Raw genomic sequence first — 19061 nt, forward strand, 5'->3', positions numbered from 1 at the left:
GCAAACAGAGATAATGGAGGAAAACGCTGTATGTAACGTCGATCTTCGAACAGCAGAGACGTAATCTGGCCGAGAATTGGCAATGTTCGCCGCAGGCTTGCATAACCGTGAGCTCAAGATTGAACAAGGAGACGCGATAAAGCGAGATGTATCTTTGCAAGTTAAAAAAGGATGGAACGCGACACGTGCATTTCTACAAATAAACGTCGCAACAATCGGTGTGTTGTATGAGCGATAGCTATTTGCAGCGGATGGTATGAGCAAATAATGGAGAATTTAGTTTATTCGAAATTACTCGTGGTATTATTATTCGTTTCGTAATTTAAAAACATTATTGTATTATCATTTGTTCGAGATGTAATTTCATATTGCATCTAATGCATCTATAAATAATCGCTAAATTCTTTTTTATTGATTCTTTCTTCTTTTCTTTTCTTTTTTAAAGAAATGTTTGGATTATTAATTAATCATCAACTAATGATTAATTGGTAAATTAATATTATTGATAGATAATTCAACAATTATTTATTATGATTCGATTATTGATTCGATGCACAATCATAGTATTTTAAAATTACGAAAAGGGAATTTTCTTTATTGTATAATTAATATTTTTTCTTATAACATTTCTTCTCTGTGCATCTATCTAATTTCCTCTTATTTATATAAATTTTTTTCGTATATTCTCGTATATTCTTCGTGGAAGAGGTGTAGAGATGAATCTTTAAGTTTTAACTGAACATTATTGCAAAAAATTTATTATACATCTTTTAATAATTTTTTTTATTTATAACTTGTGCATATAATTTTTCATATATTTTCATATATGTACTTATAACTATAGTTCCATATTACGTCCTTCTGCGAAAGATTTATATCCCATTTGTTTGATGAATACTAGCCAACAACTTCAACTTCTTCGTTTATTTGTACAAGCTGTTGAATAGTAGATACTAACATCCTCGATTTATAAATCGAAAGATCCTCTATAAATCTTGCTTCTTTCGTTTATCGTTTATTTATTCCTCAAAGAAACCAGTATCTCTTACTGATACTTTAAACATACAAAATGAAACTTGTTAGATACGATGCATAAGTTAACATATTTATTTTAGAAATATTTTCTCGATTTCGTTATTATGTATCATTATTTGAAGATTATATGTTCATTATTTTCAAGGTGTACTTATCTTGTATCGTATGAATCACTAATAATTTATGGTAATTACTAACATATTTAAAATTTCGTTAGACGCACTAAAATGTTCTTTGTTTTACGCTTATTTATGAAAGAAAATAATAGTGTTGTAAATTTTATATTACTGTTATTCTTTTGTGGCAATTATTCTGATTTAATTTAATAATGTATTACATATACAACAAAATGAGATAATCATTTTAATAATTTGTCCATTTTGTTTGTAAAATTTGTCTGTATTCTATTTTATTAATCAATCTTATTTAATATATTAAATTATATAATAAATTACTTTTCTTGCAATAATAAAATTTCAATAGAAAATTATTTAAAAACAAAAAAGAAATAAATATATGCATATCTGAATTTTTTAATACAAACAACGAGTATTTTTTTAACAAGAATACTTATTCAAAAGATGGTAAGGATCATAAAATAAAATAATATATATATATATATAATTGATTAGATATGTTTCATATAAAATTGTATTAAAAAATATTAATATTTAATATTTTTATCAAAAAAAAATATACGATTTTATTGCACAATGTAAAACTTTATGCAAAAAATTTTATATTTGTGCAACGAGTATCTCATTGAACTCGTATATCAATTATTCTTTTTTATTTCCCTATTAATATTTGCTCTTCGTTATCAATGTTAAACAAAGTGAGGAGCATAATGTAATACATATACATATTTTGATGCATGTATCTGATATATTTTAAAAAATTTCTCATTCTTGATATATTACTTATCTAATATATATGTTTAGTATGTGTTATAAGTATTTTAATAATATAGAAAAACGTATGTTAATTAAAAGTATTTATGTTTTAATTTGTACAATTTTTGTGTATATGTATATTGTATATTATATATATTTTTATAGAAATATTTAATACTTATATAAAGAAATTAAAAATATAAGATAACCATTAACGAAAAAATATCTTTTGAATAAAACTTCCTTATCATAAATTTTTGAATTGAATATTTAATATTCTTATAACAGATATCTATTATTTTTATTTTATAAGATAATAATAAACAACTTAAAAAGATCTTTATGTCTTGATTTTTTTCATAATATCATATTATTCTTTATTGTAATTCTTTATTTATTTATTTATTTGTCACATTTTTCTTCTAAATTCTTACAATTATTGTTCGTGAGAAATTTCGATTTCAATTACACGGATCGATATTGTATCATTCCCATCGCTAATATAGTTTTCTCGAGGCGATCACGCCTCGTGATCCACTAGATACTCTTCCACACAACCATGTATTCACATATGTATGCGATTGTGCATAGAATGTAGCACATAGAAAGCATAAGTCGTGAATTTTCCTTGACATTAGAAGTTACAATGTATGCATATTGCACATGCAGTCATTTATGATAGTATATTCGCGCACATGCATAGTTATCGGACGAAAGAGTCAATCATTCTGTTAGATGCACAACTTGCAACGGTTTTATCTAACGCTCTTATCATTGCATGATTCACGCGTATCCTTCGATGTAATTTGATCGTAATTGCGTATAATGTTATAGTAATTGCCGGTATTTTAATATCGTGTAACCAAAAATTTTATCTAAGAATAATTATTAATTATTATTTTAATTCTTTTATCGTCTTTATTATATTCATATCGTATAGAAAATTTAAAAAGGAATTAAAAATTGGATAATCTCTCCGATGATTATGAGTGTAGAAGAAATTAAATAATAATAACAGTTATTACTATCTATAAAAGAAGTCAGATAACAATAATTATTATTATTATTATTATCTAGAAAAAAAGTTGAATAATAACAATTATCATCATCAAGTTATATTAACTTTATTTTAAAGCCTCATTAAAATTCATGATTATACATTAATTTTACTCTGTAATTTTTGGAGATAGTTATATTTTTCAAAAATTCTTATTAACTGCTTATATATGCAATTGCTCTTATACGAATAAACGTATTGAGGACATACCGCGAGCGATTCAACGAAATAACAGGTTGTCGATACATTTCGATTATGATGATGCAAGTCATAAATATCAAAGTCAATATTCTTCCAACTGTGATTTCGTGTAGGCTACAGTCGTAAGATTAAATCTGTTTCTCAGCCATAGCATTCCCATGTGATTCCCACACCATTCGGCATAGGTATGCGTGCAACCAGACAATTTGCGTGGTAAAACAAAGATTATGCAAAGATAGAATGCCTGGGATTATTATCTCTGTATATCAGTTATTACAATGTAACTTGATATTTTCTTAATTAAAGATTAAATTATGCTGTTAATTAAGATAATAAAATGGAAAATTATAATTTCGAAGTATAACTTTTAAAAATTAAACTTTGTTAGAAAGAAATTTATTTAATTCGAATAAGTAGTTTTGATTTATACAAAATTGTTATTATTTTTTATTGTTATAAAAAATTTTAAATCATATATCTCAATATTTTTTTTATATCAACTTTTGTACTTGTTTTTGCTTCTAAAATCGATTCTCGAAAGATGTTCTATAAATATATTAAGAGTCTGTATATTATAAAAGATTTTCTGTGTAGAAAATATGTAAAATTTTAAAAAATATGTAAAATATGGAAAATATCTACAATTTTTTATAATTTTTTTGTACCAATATAGTTACTTCAACTAAATTATGATTAAATATAAGCTAAATATAAACGTATCTAGTTTTCTATATTTATTCGTATATTGTTTATTTATTAAATCGTTTCTGTAAATTTATATAATTTTTATTAATACAATTAAAAAAATTTAATTTAAAATGATAATTTCATTTTTTAATTAGTACAACGAATATTTTCTTACTCTGGATATGCATATTTTTTTGCATGTTATGCGCATTCTGCATATTTTTACATATTTAAATTTTTAACAATCTGTTTGCTAGTATTCAATGTTAATATTAGCTTTGTTTAAAGAATATATGTTATTTTTCTATTTTTTTCTTCGCGTGTAAATTTTAACGATTGAATTAATTGATTGTATTATATCAATATGGCAATAAGAATTTAATATTACATGTTTATAAGTAATTTACATTTTCTAAACATTTTCTAAATATTTTTTAAAAAAGACAACATATTAAATTGAAAAATCTTGTTATTTAGAATAAAGAAAATATCGCTAAAAAGCCTTGTATCGTGAGCAACAATTTTTCATATATTATTAAAATAATATATAAAAATGATATAAAATATGGATGATGCATAAAGAATTCAAAAGTTCAATTAATGAAAGTTTTCTTTGAAAATGTTTCACAAGTTCAAATATCTATTGTTTAAACTTTCAATTAATAAATCAATTGAATTGCTAATGAACTATTGAAATAGTTACTTATCTAATTTATTAACTGAAAGTTTAAACAACAAAGAAATTCTTGTGAACTATGCAAGTCATTTTTAAAGAATGTGACTTTCACTGATTGGCTTTTGAACTTTAACAAAATGATGAAGAATAAGCAAAAAGGCGTATAATTGTTTTGTTAGTTAAAAATCGAATTCTGAACGCCGTAACAAAGTCATTATTAACATTATTTTATATCATTTTTCAATTAGATTAAAATTTTAATTACTTTCTGTTTTTCTTTATCGCTAAAAATTTAAAATATTAATGTTTATTAGTTTCCTTATAATATCATGTTTCATTTGTTTATAACTTTATTTATTTATCCTCTGTTGCAATATTCCAAATATGCACTTCCTCCGCTAATTAAGTTATTTATCACGTGAATATATGGCATTGAATGCAATTAGAGACGAAAAAATATTTGTTCCCCGGTATATTAGTTATTTTAATACACTACCGGTGAATGATTGATGAAATAGATAAGCTGATTAATTCTGATTAATAAGGGGAATATTTATATTCTTGGAGATGACGCCATTCGATTAAAAGTTTTTTTTTCTTTTTCTTTAACCTTAAAATGATAGAATATTCAGAGATTATTTTTTTCTAATGAAAAGTATATTAATTGGATTTTCAGGTTCATATACTCTGTGTAATACATTAAATCTTTCCTTTTCACATTTCGTTTTTTCTCATGGAATTGTGTAATAAAAGAAAATAATATGGTTGATTATTAATCGTCAATATGTAGATAATTGTAATATGCGTAATGCATCTTAAAAAAAATTATAAAAATGTGTAATTATTTTAATTAGAAAAATAATACGAAACATAGATGAGAAGAGAAAAATTCAGACAACGAAAAATTTAATTTCGGATTTTTTTCATCAAGCATATCCTTTCTCCATTCCATTCAAGAGCAAATCTTTTTAGGGATAAAAAACAATTTTTATTGTCAATTATTAAATGTTTAAAACATATTATATAATTTTCTTGCGATTACTTTTTTTTTAAAGATATAATGTATTAAAATTTGAAACTTGTTTCATCAAGAATAGATAGGTATATTCATTATTCAGTTATAGCTAATTAAAGTTCTATGCTGCGTGCAACATCGAGTATAAAAGGGTTAAAGTTTCTCAAATACAAAAATACTTTTACAAGTCTTGTAAGCTTGTTGTTTTTTTTATACAGCTATAAAGTGTCGATGATAACCACGTTTAAAATGGTATATTGTACTCTCGGTGTCCTATTAGTAAGGATTTATCGTAGTAGAATTTTCCTAAATGGTTATCATATCCTCTTATACCTACTAACATAATTCATTGGACGGACTGTAGAGTCTTCAAGATTCTTTTCAGCGAAACTTACGTGGTCATCATTAGCCCTTATATATCATTAAGAGTGACTGTGGTTACATGTCATTGAATGGGCGCCGTATACGAAGGATGACTATGGTTATCCGCCGTTGAACGTTCGCTGAACACGGAGAATGACCATCGTTACCCATCGAAATTTGTCGGTACACCAACACACGTTTATCTTCTGTAAGACAATCAAGTTTGAGTTGTTAAGTCTTCTTGCTTTCAGTTGTTACGTAAATTGCGGAACGCAAGATATGCACGTTGCTCGGTCATAAAACGAATCTTTAATGGAAAAAATAATACATTATAAATATATGCGCATTAAAATCATAAAAAGAAAGACAAATCTCGGACTAACATAGATTGATAATTCAAAAAGTTGCATTTATAAAGTGTCTCAGATTTTTCTAGTTAACACTTAACAAGATTGTGTTTTAAAGAAGATAAATATGGATTCTTTAAAGCTTTGTTAGAAAGTTATAACAAGAATATGAAATACGAAGAAAGTTTATTATTTTATAGGATGTTGTAATGTGTTATAAAGAAAAAATTATCCAGTTTTTAGATTTTTATTCGTGAAATATTAAAATTATATTGAAGAAGAATTAATAGTGTAAGAAATTAACGTGTAAGAATTAATCAGAATGATTTTGTTGCAAAAGCAATGCTTGTAATTCTGAACAAATTAATATTATTACTATTATTATTATTGTTAATAGATTTTACTGATATATTATTTTATAATAAATTTTCGTAATACGTGTAATAATTCTTTCGTAATAATTTTCGTACATTATCTTAATTTTTTTATTTATATTTTTTTATTATAAATAGATAACAACTAGCATGTCTTGAGGCAATATCTTAATATTTGCATTATTATAAGCACATTCTTATGAATAATATTTTATTTTTCAAAAAAATTTTTTTCATACAACGTATAAAATATTCATTTTAAAAGAATTGGATTATTCATATTCTGCAGTCGATGTTTTTTTGACTCGCGTATATTCCTCGTATTTTTTTTAATAATAAATCTATAACCAAACAAGAATCACGATTACGTTATTTATTCTAAAATATCCATTTTGTTCGTAAAAATAATTACCATTAACGAGCGAGAAAATTACTGTAACAAAACCAATGCTATGATCGCTGTTCCCATTAACATGTATCCCATTAACATTCGTTAATCTTAACGCGTTCATGGGATCCTGGTTTTAAGAATCTCACTTGATGAATAACCTCGATCGTCTTATTTTCCAATTATCAACTATTTAAAACGACTATTATTAACAAGGAAAAGAAAAAAAAAGGAAAAAAAATCAGAAAATTGAATGCGTTGATAAAATCGTTAAAGCAACAAGATAAAAAGCGTGTAGGTAGCGATGGCCGCTTGCGTTACGCGAAACTACCCTTATGGCTCGACCTTCGAAGGCACAACAACGAAATCGGCTCGGAATGGTTGAAAGCTTGTAATATTATTCGAAAGACTTTTAAAGTTAAGGCGGTTCAAACGGCCACTTTTACGACGGGGCACCGACATCGTATAATACCCGCCCTCTTGGTTTTACATATCATAAACTGCGTGCACGAGCTAAAGAATGCATATAAATCGGCTCGCCTGCTGTTATGTCTGCAGCACGAAAAAAAAAACCCGTTCACCATTTTATGCCTTTCGGTCATTTAAGCTCTCTGTCTCTTTTGGTTGCCTTGTGTGCATTCTGTTTTTCTCATTTTCCTCTTCGTGAACTCGTCGATTCTCCGTGAAATCGTGAGACGAAGGAGAAGTTGAAAATTTATCACCTTTGAGACATTTAGGACGAATTTTATCTTTTTAGTGGTAGAATTCAATTTTTCAATCTTTTTATTCAAATATTAAATTAACTATTGTATGTCGAACGAGAATTTAAAGCTTGTCTTTGAAAACAATAGCTAATCTAATTGTGATATTTTGTGCCATACTTTTTTTCCCCATTAATTTCATTAAAATTGAATTATCCAATCCTTGTTGCACGTATAGAGAAGATTTTATATGTAAAATTTCTCGTGATATCTTTTAATGATGAACAAAGAAATATATTATTAGAAAATGATACAAATTTTTATTTTTCAAACATGTCTGATTTCTTTCTTACTAAATTTTATCAATATGTTTTATGAATTGAGAATGTTAAAAAGAAAATGTTATATAAATATTTGAATTATTTGAATTTTCATTGAACAATTATAATAAAAAATATAAGGAGATGATTTCTGATTATATATTATTATATTGATAAGATTTGATTTAGATTATATCATTCATAATTACGTTTCATATTAAAAAAAAAAGCGATATTTCATAAACGTTACACATATGTATCTTTTATCATTTGATAATTAATTGAGTATATGCACATATGGTATCTATCGTGACTAACCAAGAGACAGAGAAAAGATAACTTTAAAAAAGGGATATACTCTCTGTTATTACACAATTTTTAATGTGTCATTACATCATAACATGTACACTCCCCCATTGCATTTGACATGCGTAGATATTAGCATAAACGCTAATAAAAGAGTAATATTATTCAAATAAATTTTATTCAAAAGATATATGTAAATTGGTCGAATGGTTAAATACTATACATCCTCTGCGTATATACTATATAAATATAAATGTCACGAATTAATATTTTCTAAATGAATTATGATTGAGAAATTTTGCATATTTGAAACTGATTTTAAAAAATGGTTGTTCAATATTATTACAATCCTTTAGAATTTGAGTTTGATGAGTTAAAACCGGCATTAAATTTTATCCTGCTGTGAATTATCAATCATATTGAAAAAGAGAAATTTGCTATAAATCATATGTATTGGAATATCAATCAATAAGTTTAAATTAGAAAGTTAGTTTAAATAGCAAAAGTTCTGAGGAAACGTTATATTTAAAAAAATTTTGGCCATTCTATCCCTTTTTTCTAATAATTTTTGAAACGATAAATTGTAGTAATTTAAAGAAAATTGTAAAACGAATTTTCATTTAGAAAAATTTTTGAATCTCAATAAATTATATCAATAATTATTTTTTTGTGTCGTGCACAGATACTATATGAGTGATAAGTCTTATTGTAAGATCAGTTCAAACACGATTCAAGTTTTTCCATAATTAAGAATAAAATCTAAATAAATAATTAATGATACAAATAATTATTAATTATAATGTAAAAAATTTTAACTTCACAAATAAAAATGAAAATAGAATGAATAAATTTATTTCCAGTATTTAAACTAGCACATGATTATATCATCATTAATAAAGTTAATAATAATATCGATGCAAAGAAGTCACGTTTTTATCTTCAAGAGTTATTGAGGAAATATTGCATAAATATTTTTAAGAGAATAATAGATAAAGTAGATTAGATGTAACAAACTGTTGCATCAATCTTTTTTTTTTTTTTACATTAAATGGAATTAAAGAATCATTTAATTATCTTAAATACAATAAATTTGAATGAATATTCTAAAATGATATTTAAGTTACATTTACTTCTTAAATTTATTTGTTTCAAGTAAATTTCCAAATAATTTCATGTTTTATTTAAATTTATTTTCTAATACTTTATTCTTCTCTAATTGCATTCGCTATTTAATATAATTAACAGAGACATTTTTCTATGTTTTATTTTCTCTATTAAATTAATTTATTAAATAAAGATAAAAGATTAAAAGGATTACAATTAATATTTTTTAAAAAATACGAACAAAAAAAAATTTCTAGAGTCTAATCCTTTTTTTTTTAACTCTGCATTAAATATGCAGAAATTGTTTAAAACTTGTTTTGGTATCGATATAAGTATTTTTCAATTATAAAATAACAGTGCGTGATCACTGTGACTTTTCAATGTCGCGCACGTGCCGATAACCAGTAAGCACGATAAACAGTAAAGTAACCGTGGACGAAGAAAAAGAAAGGAAAAACCATCGTTTATCGATACATTATATTTAGAATGACGCTGCCATTTGCAACGAATCGCACTAGTAACGTCACGCGATTGTTAGTGGTACCGGAAGTTATGGCAATTACTGCAAGCCATGGCAAACGAGGGTGCAGCTGCGAATCCTATTTTCGAAGGCGCTCAGCAATATTTCTGCTCCCTTTTTGCGACCGTGAAACAATATGTTTAGCTTACAGTGGGGCAACAGTGAAAAGGGAGAGAGAGCCAGATTAATTCGGTAAAAGTAATTTTATATCCATTGTTCGACTTCCTGTAGATACATATGATTAAATATACAAATAATCAGTGCGAATTTCAATACACAAGATTTTTGACATTATTCAATTTTATAATTTACGAAATTTCAAAATTAATAGACATTAACTTAATTGTACGGTGGAGATGATATTATATACTGACAAGTTACAAGTAAATATTTTATTAGATAATTGCATGTTTGTCATATAAATCCATCATGGTTTATGGTTTAAAATCCGACTGAGTAATTTTCACATAATGTATATTAAATAATGCTTAATAAAATGAACTTTGAAAATTAATAATTCAACAATTATATATTATATGAAAAATATAATAAACAATGTTTTGAATATAATTCAATATTAATTACAAGAACATAGGATTCTATTCAAAAATTTGATCTTCTCAAAACTCTACATCATTTCATTATCATCATTTCGACTAATACGAACTTCAATTGCTTGTAACTTGAATAAATTTCAATAATCGACATTTTTGTACAACAATTTTTGTGTATATTTTGGGCTTTTTCGATATTTCGAATATATTTAACATTATGTATAAATACTCTATCATTTTATTGTAAAAAATATTTTCGAAACGTAAAATTTTATCCTTTCAATAAGATTTTTCGCTGAAAAAATAAAAAAATTGCTTCGTGTAGCCATAATCCATTATGCTCCATATGTATAAAAATTTTCATCAAGATTATCTTTATTAAATTAGGTAGAATTTCCTTCTAAGATAATATTCGAATATTTTATGTGATTGCTATATATGTATCAATAATAATAATATTTAAATGATATAAAAGTTAATAATATATTTTGTAATTTATTAGACCAATTTCTTTACGCGTATATTTTATTCGGGATATAAAATTGTCATAAATTATACTGTACAAAAACATGGTATTATTTCATTTAGATTATTGCAATATTGCCCATATCATGAAATTAGTAGATTTCTTCCTCTGTCCAAAATTAAGGTCAATATCACATCTGGCAACGGATTAACCATTAATTTCAAACGATTAAAATGATCATGCACACACACACATACACATACACACATGCATATATATACATATACTTACGATACAATTCGTCTTAATGATAATAACTCAAATATATATCTCTCGCTCATTGTCCAACAATGTCTTCGAGGCAGAGGAGTCAGTAAGTTGATAAGTAAGGAGATGTATTTTAACGTATAATTAGAAGGCGCACTCTAGAATTACGATTCATTCTGGTAGCACTGAATCACGATCGATGGACGGACGGCCGATTATTTTTCATCGAGGACTTAATTATGAATTATCGTTCGCCCAATAAATAATTTAAATGAACGATAAGAGTGCAACAGTCGCGACGCCAGACCAGAATCAACTAACGAACGCGTGTATGCGAAGCAACCGCTATTAAATATAATTTACGAGTCGAGCAGCATTTTTATGCCCGGCTTTAGAGGATGTCAGATTCATCTGGCCGACCCAGAGTTTCGAATAAACCATTCGAGAAGCACCGGCGAATGGAATGGTGTGGAGGACAAACTGGAGAAGAACGAACTTTTGTCCTGATTCAATGTTGAAATTAAGGGATTTAGCGAAAAAGGGGTAGATATTATGATATTGTTAGAATTTTTAGCTTTTTCAAATCGTTGGAGAAAATAATTAATGATAAATATAATAAATTTAATAATAAATATAATAAATAATATATTATTATTATATTATATATTATCTATTCCTCGTATTGCAATTTTAAATCTTATCTACTGTGCAACATTTTGTTTTCTCAATTTTTATTCAGTATTCGCAATAATATTATGAAGTTATTTAAGATCTAGTTTTAGAAAAAATAATTTTTTTTAAGAAATTAGATGTTTAAATTAATATTACTTGACATAAGTATGATTAACATAAGGAATCTTTGTCCTACATCATAGAAATCTAGGATAAAATCAAGTGACATAATATCTCAAATGATAGAACATATATTATATATTAGGATAGAATTTTTTTTTATTATTTATAATTTCTAATAGGAAATAGAAATAATACATAAGCTGTTAAAATTTGAATTTGATTGGTTTAAGAAAAATTGCAAGAAAAATAATTTAGATATATAATTATTGATCTTTAAGATTAATTATTTGTAAGCAAATTTTTATAACTCGAAAATAATTCAATAATATTAGCAATATCTTTTAAATGCTTGAATTGAAAGAAAAACTAAAGATACAAAAAAATGTAAAAAAATACAATATCCTGGAAATATTATTTGTTAGCACAATTAAACATTGATCAATTTTTATCATATGTAAATTATATTTATTCTGAATATAAATATAAATCTATTTTATTTTGAATAATATATTAAGTTACTAGATTGAATAATTTTTATATTTTTATATTATGTAACATATATTTGGTAAATTACAAAATATTATCTGGGTATAGAAATTTAATTCTACGATCCTTTCTTGTTCACTTCACCAGTGATTTTATAAAGTTATTTATAGTTTGTTTGATTTGCTTCTCATGAAGGGTGTGGTAGAATCTTCCATTCAAATTTTCTTGCTCACTTATTCAAGTCATTGTGGTATGAATATGCTTATCATTATCATGATAGAATGCACCTTTCTGTTCGCTATATTTATTTAATTTTCAATTTTTTTTATTAAATTTCATATTGATATTCCTCGATTGTCATATTATAATGTTTAATTTATTTTCTTCAAATTCTCTCTTTGGAGAAATCAATATTTTTTATTTAATATTTTTATATAACATTCGTTTAACAAAAAGAGAAGAAATAGAGAAAGATATAATTATAAATTATATTTAAAAATAATCTTAAAGTTCAGTATATTTAAACATAAAAAATATAAAGATAGAAATTTGTTTATTTAAATTATGCATTTATGCCAAATTTAACGCAGTAACATCATGCGGATGAAACTGCACTGTTATTCAAGGTCTTTTTTATCTTAGTACACGCAACCTGTATTATGCAGCTCAGTTTTCAACTTCTCGATTATGTGGTTTCAGTCAATTCTCTCTTTTCCCAATTGCAAATTTTTATTCAATTTTTTAAAATATTAATTGCTTTTTTATTTTTGAGATAAATTCTATCGAATAAGCAAGGTTCAAAATTTATTTTCTGAATTTTTTACAATTATTTTTATTTTCCTCGTTTCTAAATTTCTTTTTCGTTGTATTAAATATTATTTTAGTAAAAAAGATTAATTGAATAAGATAAAAATGTATAATTTATAGATAAAATTGTATCAAAAGCATATCTAACTTATGAAAATATATTATATATATTAAATTATGTTACACTGAAATTCTAATAGATGTCTCTAGTCTTCTGTAAAACGATAGAAAGTAGTGAATGTCGTTTCTGATCAGACGTCTATACTAATAGTAAGTACTTATCTAGTAACCATACAATAATTGAAACAAAAGACAAAATCATAATTAAAATATAAAAAGAAAATTATCTTCTATTTCAAGATAAAATGATAAGAAATATTTTATAAAAATTAAATGAAAAATATTATTTAAATACATATTGAAAAATCATTTCTGTTTATCTACTATTATTTTAAATTAAATTATTATTATTTTATTCATTTATATTTATTATTTTAAATTATTTTGCTTCTTTTTTTTCTTTACTACTAAAAATTTAATCAATCATACGAAAAATAAAAGCAAACAAAAAAAAATAAATTTTTCTTATAGAAAGTTCATATCAAAATGTACCAAAAGCGATAAAAACCTGTTTATAGCAAAGAAAGTAAAAGAAATTTAGTCGTGACCATGCCAATACATTTCGGCTCCGAGAAAACTTAATAATCAGGACAAGAAAAAAAAGAAAAAAAAATTGATCCAATCGATTTCACCGGCGCATCGTAATCGGCCCAGAAATATTGAAATCTGACAGGAAGCTCGATGACTCACCAAGATCCACTAACCGCAGAGCCTTGAGGAACGCAAAATGAAAAGAATCTTCTGACGTTCGACCACATCGTGTTGAATATTTTTCATTTTCTGCAAATCTTTTTTGCTCGCCAATCGCATCGTGATCAAAGCGGCGATTAATTGTGCGTCCAATCGTTCATTTTGTTAACGAAGATAGGATAAGAAAAGATCAAAAGTCTAATGCATCTTGTACTTATATATTATCAGTATTAAAAATTTGAAGTCAGTTTCTCTTTTATATTTACATATTGAGACTTTTGTTAATATTCATATTCATTTGAATATGAATATTAATCCTTTCACTACAAAAGACAAGTAAAATTTTTACGTCTTCAAATATTGAATAGAAATAAGGATAATTTATTTAATTATATTTAAATAATAATCGTAATGATGAATGAATTCAATAAATAATTTGTTAGAAAAATCAAATATTCAAACATATAGAAATATATCTTATAATATTAATTTAATAATTTCAATAATATTTTCTATTATTATATTCTCTAACATTTTTCAAAACATTTCTTCAAATATTACTCTGTATTTTTGGAGTATACGATACAATTAATTATAATATAAATAAAAATATAAATACCTATATAAAATTCTAACATAAAATATTTAGATAAAGAAAGATTCCGTGAAAATGCATGAGAAAGACAGTCTCTTTCTCTAAATTTATCGGTTCTACGAAACGTGTACGATGAGTGTACATAATCTGTTAATTACCTTGACTGATATGAAAATGACTATGCTTAAAAAAAAAGAACGGCAATTAAGCAAATGAGCACGAAACCACTTATACGAAGTAAACAAGGTCTTTCGAAGTTTCTGTGTGAAACTACCGTGTACAACTGAAAGGATTACCGTATAAGGGCAAGAAAAATATTCTCCTTTACTTATCAACATACGGAATTACTACGTATAATCCACTCTTAGATATGATATATTTAAAATTAACACGCTTCTTTATTTTTAATGTATAAATTCGCTTTTTTTTTTTTTAATTTTTATTTTATGAAATGTATACGTATGAATATATAATTATGTATGAATATTCCATCAAAATCACATCCAGTCACGCTTCCATTCCTTCAAAATGTAATCTTTCAAGCAATACACGATGTATACATACGTATTATAGAAACCACGCCTTAAGAATCGGCCATTTTGATGCATGAATTCCTATTGGCTGTAATCCGACTGAATTTAGGGTGCTTTGTTCCTATAATCCCCTTCGAGATGATCTCTCGTGGCTTATATCCATGCGTCGAGAACGACGGTTCGATTGATAACAGCAATTCCCACCCATCTCTGCTAGTTTCCTCTCAATAACGTAGCCATTTTGCCGATGAACGTATTTATATGATGTTGCTTTATTTTCTGCCTACTTGATATTCAAAAAAACATTGATAATTGGCGAGGCATTTTTATAACAATCGTGTCTGGAGAAAAAGATAATGATCATGAAGGCGATGTTAATTGATCTTTTCGTTCGTATGTTCGTTTATTACTCATACGTGTGTGTATAACGTTTAGTTATGGAAATTTAATTTGTATTTATGATACAGGGATATATATAATACTTATATGGACTTGAGATATAATTGCCAACTTAATTACGTATAATTTAGTGTGTTACTTATGAGCCAACCAGTAACCAAACTGATAGGATTGATGAGTATTAATATATCTATGTATAATTTAATTTAACATTATTTATTTATTCATTATATAGATATTTTATTAAAATATAAATTAAATAAATAAATATAATTAATATTTAAAATAAAATAATAAATAGTTAAAATAAATATTTTGTTTTCCCTTTAATTTTCCTTTATTTATAATTTTTTAATTTTAAAAAGTAAATTAAAAAAATAAAAGTCAAATACGAAATTCTACAAAGAAAATACAAGTAAAATTATATACATTTTTTTTTCATATATTTATATCAGTTATTAGAATTACAATATTATTTAATATTCTTTTAAATATAATATACGTAAATAATATTTTAATCACATTTATATTACAATTATTATAAACTATACATATACTTATAAATTGATTTTATAATGAATTCGATAATTCTCGTATTAATCATCTCTGTAATTCATCTCTTAATATATATAATATTAATATACAATCATTTGTTTCAATTAATTTTTAGCTTTTATTTATTTCGTCCCTATAAAATTGTATAATAGCAGAGATCATGAAAAATAATCTAATATTGAATTTATTTGTTTGTTTTCCTCAACAGCTAGCAACGAAATCCGTAACATGCACTTCTTGAAAGCAATCAGAATGTCCCAACCTAGTCGTGCGTTCCGCTGCACCGCGGCATGTGCCGCACCCACGGGGCCGCCAACGGGACCTCCGACATACGAGGGTGATGTGCCCTTCATAGGGGTTGGACCACCCCCGAATCCCATCCATTTCAGGCCGTTTCTTCATCCCGAGAATGCTCATATACCGGCTACCAGACTACCGTCCAGCCCAGATGGTCCTCCGAAACATACGTAGCCTCGGTAAGTCTTTTTTTATCATAATTTGTACAAGCTTTGCGCACAGGGTCGATTCTCTAGGTATTAGTCATTAGAATTGTTACATCATTCGTATAAATAATTTTTTAAAAATCTTATTTCGATAGAAAAATTTTTAGTTTCGATTGATCTTTCGTTTTTTGAATTAAAAAGATTTTGTGATTCATATTTTTAAAGATTTTTGTATTTAAAAAGTAAAAAGAAAAAAAATAAAATAAATTCTTTGATTAAATAGAACGTGATTTATCATAGAATTTATTTGCCATCAGAAACTAGAATCGTGATACTTTAATTTTGTTTTTAAAATGTATAATAAATGATTCTTATTAGGTTTTTAAAAAAGATATTATTTATAGGATGATTCAATATTTCTATTTATGAAATCGTGAGCAGTTATCTCAATAATTGGAATTAACAGAAATATAATAGTATTACTATCCATTAGAACCGGCTCTGTTTGCATAGTTTGCATAGTCTTAACCTTTAGAGTATACAGGATATCTATTCTAAGTGGCCAATGCTTATTTAACAAGATAAAATTTTTATAAATTATATCAGATAAATAATCATGCACAATTTTTTAACAATTTTTGCCATGATATATAATATAATGTTCATTATTTGAATTTAAAAAGAATTTTGGAGAGTAAATATGGAGAGTAAATATTAAAATTTATTGGCATTCAAACATATCTAAAGAAATTTAAATTTTCAATAAAAATTTAACAATCGAAATGATTAAAATACATTCGTAAGATTTTTCATTCGTTATCTATATCTTCTATATAAAATAAAAATTCTCTATTACATTTTACAATGTATTTCAATCTATAATAAATAAAGTTAAAATTAAAAAATCTCAAATAAATATTATTTTTTAAAATTATACGTCTATGTGTGATAGAAGTCATAATAAACAATATCAATATTTGAAGAAACTAATACGAATTTCCGGCGGAAATCTGGGGATTAGTTTTCATTTTAAGACATAATAATCTATCTCACTTTTCTCGCTCCTTCACTATTCTCTCTTTCTCCCCTGACACCCTTCTTTCGTCTGGAACGTTCGAAGCCAAAGTCGTAATCGCAAATCCGGCACACATAAAACAGATTCTAACCTATAAAATGCCATTCCATTCGAAAGCCAGTTGGACCGCAACACTTAGAACCAGCAAAGTATGTTTCCTTTTTCCGTTTCTCTCTTCTTTTTCCTGATTTTACGTTCGTTCTTTCAAGAAGTTATTTATTTCCTCAACAATTTTCACGATTCTTCTTAAAACTTTCTCCTCTAAACAATGTTCTATCGAATTTAAACACTGATTAAAAAATCTTGTACGAATTGAATCGTCAATGTTACAAATACGATCATTATTAAAAGTTATACATGCCAATATATTTATATTTTTTACTTCATATAAATATAAGAAAAATCATAAAGTTTCATTTCAGAAATAAAAGGTGTATCGTAAAATATCTTGATATATCTAGATGTTTCTTTAAAACAGTAAAACTTGTTTCGTCCAAACGACAAAAATTTTTTAACATCATTCATTTCAGAATCATACTGCGTACTTTTATTTTCCACACAATTTAGAGAAGAAACACACGCTGTGTGTGTTTCTTAATAACAAAAAATGTAATATTGGAATATTCCAATACTATATTTAAAAATACAATTCACAATTTACAATGAATTTAAATGAAGAATGTCGATTCTTCTAATTTGTCGAATAAATAATATCTCATTATTCCATGCTATAATTAAAAGCAATTAATCTCTCATTAAATTCAACTCTATGAAACTCTATTTCACAAATTTTTAAAGACAGCGAAGAATATACGAAGAGAAATTTCGAAGAGACGGAATCAAACCGCGAAATTATGCTTATTTACCCTATCCATTCCTAGCAAGGGATTTTTGAGACCAAGCGATTTTTGAGACCAATTTCATCAAAGCGGCCGCTTCCTATGAACCTCCGCTCCACACGGGAGTTTAAAGGTACGATCTCGGTTTTAACGATGACGACACCATAAAGAATCGAATTTACGAGTCGTCCGGCCACCCCTCGTTGGGTGATTACCTCCACTTTGTCGGGATTCTTGGCTGATCGTTTCCCTTCCATTTTCGATGGAATGTGTTCCATGATGAGAAATTGTAAAATCGTTCCTACTGTCGACAATTATATATAGTTATATAATGTACAATTGTTTCTTGAGAAATTTTGGGGACGATTGGTATTCGTAATTTTAAATTGATTTATTCAGTTTCCTTTTTGTATCCCATGAGAATTATGCTTTAACTATTTTTCTTCTTCT

General features: G+C 25.9%; 1 protein-coding gene and 1 long non-coding RNA gene across 4 annotated transcripts in view; one reads left to right on the top strand and one right to left on the bottom strand.

Moving 5' to 3' along the window:
- LOC108001352 (protein doublesex) overlaps positions 1-19061 on the top strand; it is a 90114-nt gene that overhangs the window by 57047 nt on the left and 14006 nt on the right. For all 3 annotated transcript variants that reach the window (XM_062075846.1, XM_062075845.1, XM_062075847.1), the window contains one exon: positions 16463-16730. The gene's annotated coding sequence lies outside the window, so the exon portion shown is untranslated. The remainder of the gene's footprint in view (positions 1-16462; positions 16731-19061) is intronic.
- Positions 9389-12271, bottom strand: LOC133666158 (uncharacterized). The gene is made up of 2 exons (XR_009829888.1): positions 11299-12271; positions 9389-11203 (listed from the first exon to the last, which is right to left on the bottom strand). It is a non-coding gene; the product is annotated as an uncharacterized LOC133666158 (long non-coding RNA).

This window comes from Apis cerana, linkage group LG5, assembly GCF_029169275.1.
Source record: "Apis cerana isolate GH-2021 linkage group LG5, AcerK_1.0, whole genome shotgun sequence".
NCBI lineage: Eukaryota > Metazoa > Arthropoda > Insecta > Hymenoptera > Apidae > Apis > Apis cerana.